The following is a 5,846-nucleotide window of genomic DNA, read 5'->3' as shown; positions in this document are numbered from 1 at the left end:
CTACTCCATCCAGACCACCCTAAAGCTGCTCTTCAACTGTGACACCGGTGTTTCACTGGTGAATTCACCTTGAAGTTATACTAGGGGACTTGTGTTTCCATAGCTAGGGCTGAGGACTTGTGAAGAGCAGAATCAACAACCTCTGTATAATGAAAAGACTTGCTAAGTAGACCAAACTGATGGCCAAGCCATAGAGCTCCACAACCCCTCAGGTTCTCTGCTCCAGGACCACAATGGAAATACGAAGTAAAACATGTTCTGTGTTATCCTCAATTATTGTAAATGTACTAGACCCACATTTGTGGTTGAATTGTGTTTGATATTGTCCAATAAATCAAATCAAATGTAAAAATATGTATTTTTTAAATCCATATGCTGTCCTCTGTTCCTCTATTGTTTTGGTTAACTCAGCGATCATTGAAAATTGATATTTTTTTTTACAAAAACTTAAATTCATTTTACTTCTTTAATTGATTTGGCGTCAATTTGAATTGACCCCAACCCATGCAGTAGAAATGTAACATGGTGCAGGAATCCCCGAAGCTGTGGTGAAAATGTGTTTCATTATTAGCCTACTCTTTGGTTAACTCTCTGGCACACACCAATTGTCATGTATCACCTCCAAATAAGAGTACATTACTAAGTGGGTTATTTGTTTTAATGATAGGCACTAGGTTGATGTGTATTTAACCATTAACAAACATCTGAAATAAACACCTGTTAGGATGTTGAAGGGTCGTGACTTTCGATCAACAGTCATATGTCACTCATCAACTGCAAAACCCTCCCACTGACTCCTCACTAAAAATAGCCAAAAATAGCCAAGTTATGAAATGAAAAGGTAGTCAATGAAAACTAGAGAAATTGATCATGTAAATGTAATATCTCCTCTTCATATTTATTGAGGTATTAATGGAGGCTACTCTGATGTAAGTACTTAATTAAGCAACCTTGAAATATTAACTAATAAATTCATTTTTCTCTGATAGCATAGTGTTGCAGCAGAATATGTTTTTTTGCTACAGACAGCTGTATACAGGACTAGTAAAGGCCTGGTACACTACTTTGTTCATATTTTTTATTAATATATATATTATTATTATTAGATTTTTTTTCGGGGATGTGGGTCTTATTCTGGTGACATGATGCTTGATGCTTGGCAGCCTTTTGATTTAACCATTTTTTTCCATAATAATAATCTCATCTTGTAGACCCGCACCGTGTCTGTGAGCTGTTGGCCAGTGCAAAGACCAGAGTGGGCACATTCGCTACGTATTGCAATTTTTGTTGTGACAAAACGACCTGTAGAGTTTAACATGAGATGGAAACCCATTTACTTGTATTTTTTTAACCGCAAAAATATTGGTACGTTTTGATGTGCCCCATGTCATCACACATCTTTTTTTTATCTGCAACAAGGCAATTTGATGGAAACACGGTTTAGAATATTTGCAAGAAAATCTGTCGCCAATTGGATGGAAACCTAGCTAGTAATACTGTAGTTGATCATCTGATTATTGTCCCATCTTTATTTGGAGACTGGGCCTAATTGAAAGGCCAATCAGCAAAATACATTTATATCTTTATCTGAAGTGATACTTATTTGCCCCCAAAAAGTTTAACTTACCTTGACTTGATGTGTCTTGTGTCTTGTTTAAAAACTAATTGAAAAGTGCGTCAGAAGAAGGCAAAGTTCTTCTGGTACTAAACCGTGAGACTCCTTGACATGTGTCTAGTGCACTTGTCTGCATTGTTATCATACGCATGCTCATGCAACCCAGTCATGGAAATCCAACTTGGATGGTGTATTGGAAGAAACTACAGTAAGATTGTCAAGTAGAAATAGATAGCCTATACCTTCTTTAAAATATAAAATACACAACACTATCATTGATAGCTCAGGCTCTTCTCTTGAACCAAGCCGTAGATTTGTGACAAGATTTGTGTTGGGTTTATAAGTGGTCAGTTGATCTCTCCCTCTCTCTCTCTCTCTCTCTCTCTCTCTCTCTCTCTCTCTCTCTCTCTCTCTCTCTCTCTCTCTCTCTCTCTCTCTCTCTCTCTCCTCTCTCTCTCTCTCTCTCTCTCTCTCTCTCTCTCTCTCCCTCTCTCTCTTTTTCTCGGCTGGCCATGTAATTGCTGTAATTGGCAGCACTTCGTCAATGGCCTATCCTACCGAGCATGTCCGATGATGGCTCTCGTCCAGGGTGTTACGTGCGTATTACTGATGCTTAAGACTCATCGTCTAGCCACACGTAACGCACTGGACCAGAGCTAGTCCGCATCTTGCTGTGGTGGTTTGAAGTGTTGCAGTTTGGCCGTTAACTGTCTTTGTGGACGCATTATCTGCAGTACCAATGTGCTTATTAACCCCTAAGTCATATTTACCAAATATAAATAACAATCTCTACGAAATTAACACTACACTGAATTGTTTCCATCCATTTTGGAAGGGGGGCAAGTTTTCTAGTTGTCAATTGCACTAAATCATGTATGCTATATCAATTTCTTTGAAGATGGCCACCTGTTCTTTTGAGCTTCTTGCTGTTTATCCCCCTCTCTGTTTGTTTGATCCCAAATGGCCCCCTATTTCCTATCAAGTGTACTCTTTTTGTATGGGCCACTATATCGGGAATAGGGTGTCATTTGTGAAATACCCCTTAGCATGCCCTCAATGCCTCTGTATTCGCTGCCCGCGTTGCATGTGGCCAAGAGCGTCTGTACACGGTGTCCTGTTGGAGGGAACACATAAAGAGAAACATCCGTGAGGAGAATACTGCTTTCCTTGACTGTGTCCCAAATGGCACCCTATTCCCTATATAATAGTGCATTACTTCTGGCCAGGGTAGTGCAGCATATAGGAAATAGTGTGCTATTTGGGACTCAGCCCTGGCTTATGAATAAGAGGGTGACCAAGCGTTTCTCTAATGACAGACAGAGGAGGAATAGGATTCCAGGGGAAGTGTTAACACACACTTAAAGTGGGCAACAAAGGGCCACTGATCAGATAATTCATGAAGGTAATTCAAATAATTCAAATCAAATAATTCATGAAGGTTCAAATCTAGCTCTATTTTACCACAGAAACCTAATAATTGACCCCCCCAGGTTAAAAAGCTGGTCAAAATAACACTTTCAGTGCAATGTGGTTTACGAAACTTCAATCAGTAAGGCTGGTCTGAACGGGCGTCACTTGTATATCTATTCAGTAAGCATAATATGGGCTCACTAGTGTTGTTGACAGCAACAGTCTTCCAAGCGATGGTCAGTGATTTCCGTGTCAGACGGAGAAATAGCCCCTTTTTTTCAACGATCAATCTGCATCAATCTACTCCCACGCCCAGGTAATCCAGGTGATTCCTCTACGACCAGGATTTCCCCAAGAAGGAGTGAGAGAAACGCACAACTTCTGGGCATTCTGGCCGATAAGGGTATCACAGTGGTGGAAGGCATGTCCAGCCATGAGTTCTTCCAACTGGCTACAAATGTGCTTTTCTCTGCAACTCCCATATTTTATTTATTTATTTTATCTTACCTTTATTTAACTAGGCAAGTCAGTTAAGAACAAATTCTTATTTTCAATGACGGCCTAGGAACAGTGGGTTAACTGCCTGTTCAGGGGCAGAACGGCAGATTTGTACCTTGTAAGCTCGGGGATTTGAACTTGCAACCTTTCAGTTGCTAGCCCAACGCTCTAACTACTAGGCTACCCTGCCGCCCAGATGATGGAGTCCTGTCATTGCTTCACCCAGAGGCAACAAAAGACTCCAGAAATCGGCTTCATCAGCAAAGGGGAAGATTCCAAGACGTGAGGGCAGAAGTGCCCTCGACCAGGCTGGTCCTTCTTCTTCTACTCCCCACCCCACCGCTGAGGCTACCTTCAACAAGGCCCCTCTTCTTGTGGCCATGACCAATGACCCGGTGCCCTCGACACCATGGGCTCTATTGAAGCATGACTCGAAGTGATCGAAGGAGGCAGCTCTACTTCCGTTATCAGTTCCAGCCTCACTTGCACTGCCCAAAGTAGCAGTGGGGGTCCCGCAACCATTCCTGAGATGTTCTTCTCCGGAGTGCCCATGTTTACACACTGCTTGGATCCTAACCTGCCCAGATTGTGGCCAGCCAAGGCAGGCCCCGGGATGTGCCTAAAAGCTGCTTTCAGAGTTAAGCCTCCAAAGGTCCTCCATGATCCAGCGCCAAGTTTCATTGTCAAGTCTGACCTCCAGGGACACCAGGTGAAGTTTCATAATAACACCCTCATATGCAGTAATTTTAATGAGAATGTCTGCACCTTCTATAATAGCATCTTCCTCTACATCTGCATCTCATGCTTTGATCCTCACCCCAAGTCTGTCTGCCCATGCCGGTTATGCCCCCCGAAGGCCTCCTGGAAGGGGAAAGTTTCAAAGAAATTGTAAAGAAACTTCCACTCCAGTCAACATCCAAGCCCTGGCCACTAACTGTGGTACCATCCTGGCACCCCCTTTGTAGATTACTTGGTCACGGGTCTTTTCCAGGGCTTTAAGATGGGTAGTCACAAAGTTCAGAATCTCCAGTCCGCTCTCAATAAGCCAATTGCTGGTAGTGCAGCAATTGTTGGATAAGAAGATCAATAAAAGTTCCTTAATTGGCTCCTTTGCTTCCCCTCCTTTCTTTAAGTTCAAAATGTCAGTAATCGGGGAGGAAATTCTCGATTTTTTACGCCCTGCTCAGGTCCCGATAGCCAGCGTTAATGAGATCATTCCCCACAAATCTTTTTGTCTGTAATATGCTGCCGTGGATCATGCTATTAAGCTCATAAAGCTGGTGGTTACGGGCTCCAAGTTATCCAAAGTAGACATCACAGATGCTTTCAAAATCATGCCACTCCACTGCTCATAATGGCCAATGTTTAGTGTCATGTGGGAATCACAGTATTATTTAGTCGTCAGGCTTCCTTCGGGTGCAGGAGTAGGTCCATATGTTAAATTATCTGTCTGAAGCCTTGTGTTGGATCTTGTTAAATAGCTGCCTTTCGTGTTGCATCTTCTAAACAATTTTCTGGTTAACAATTTCCCTCCCGCCAATTCAGGCCACGCGATCTCAGTACTTCTGAACAAATTCATAGCTGTCAGAGGAGGAAACTGTCAGACCCCTGACTTCTCTTGAGTTCCTAGGCATAATTCCAGACAGCACCAATATGTGCACCTCCCTCCCCCTAGATAAACTGCTACGGATCTGCGAATCAGTGTAGTCCTTCACTGATGGGCAGCCCATCAGGAAATGTGACTTATTGTCTCTACTGGACAACTTAACTTTGTGATGCGGATCATCCCTCGAGGGCGGGCCTTTATATCATGGCTCCTAATGCTAGCTTCCTCAGTCCAGGTTCCGAGTAATCCAGGATGAGGGCTGTCGTTCAGACCTCCGGTTTTGGTCTATGTACTGTAGCTTAATAGCTGGAACGGCATCTCTTTTTGTCTTTGATGAGATGCCTGTGTCCTCGGATCCCCTCAAGTTCTTCACGGATGGGGCCCCATCTGTGGGGTTTGGGGGCCATGTATGGCAAGGGAAACGCATAACTGTTCACCGTGAAAGTTAAGCCGCAATTGTCATAATTAATAAAGGACGCTCATCAGCCAATGTAATCATTACCCTTCTTAGGCGCTTACATGGCAGTCTGTGATTCATAATCATTTCCATTCCCAGGAGTTCCCAGCAAGTCACACGTCAGGCCAAATCAATCGGACATCCTCGCAGCCCAATGATCCCTCAAATCTAACTACACGTAGCTAAAGTACCTCAATCTTGCGAGTACCCAATCTCAAACACGCTTACAGTCGTTTGATGGTTATTTGATAATCATACAT

At 43.0% G+C, this 5,846-nt stretch overlaps 1 protein-coding gene across 1 annotated transcript in view; it reads right to left on the bottom strand.

Annotated features, from left to right (window-relative positions):
• The window catches only part of LOC135559019 (ATP-sensitive inward rectifier potassium channel 10-like), a 12,391-nt gene extending 10,443 nt beyond the window's left edge, over positions 1-1,948 (bottom strand). Inside the window, exon 1 of the mRNA XM_064993329.1 lies at positions 1,628-1,948. The gene's annotated coding sequence lies outside the window, so the exon portion shown is untranslated. The remainder of the gene's footprint in view (positions 1-1,627) is intronic.
• Positions 1,949-5,846: the final 3,898 nt, after the last annotated feature.

This window comes from Oncorhynchus masou, chromosome 17 (assembly GCF_036934945.1).
Source record: "Oncorhynchus masou masou isolate Uvic2021 chromosome 17, UVic_Omas_1.1, whole genome shotgun sequence".
Classification (NCBI taxonomy): Eukaryota; Metazoa; Chordata; class Actinopteri; order Salmoniformes; family Salmonidae; genus Oncorhynchus; species Oncorhynchus masou.
This window is presented reverse-complemented; position numbering and strand designations above follow the sequence as displayed.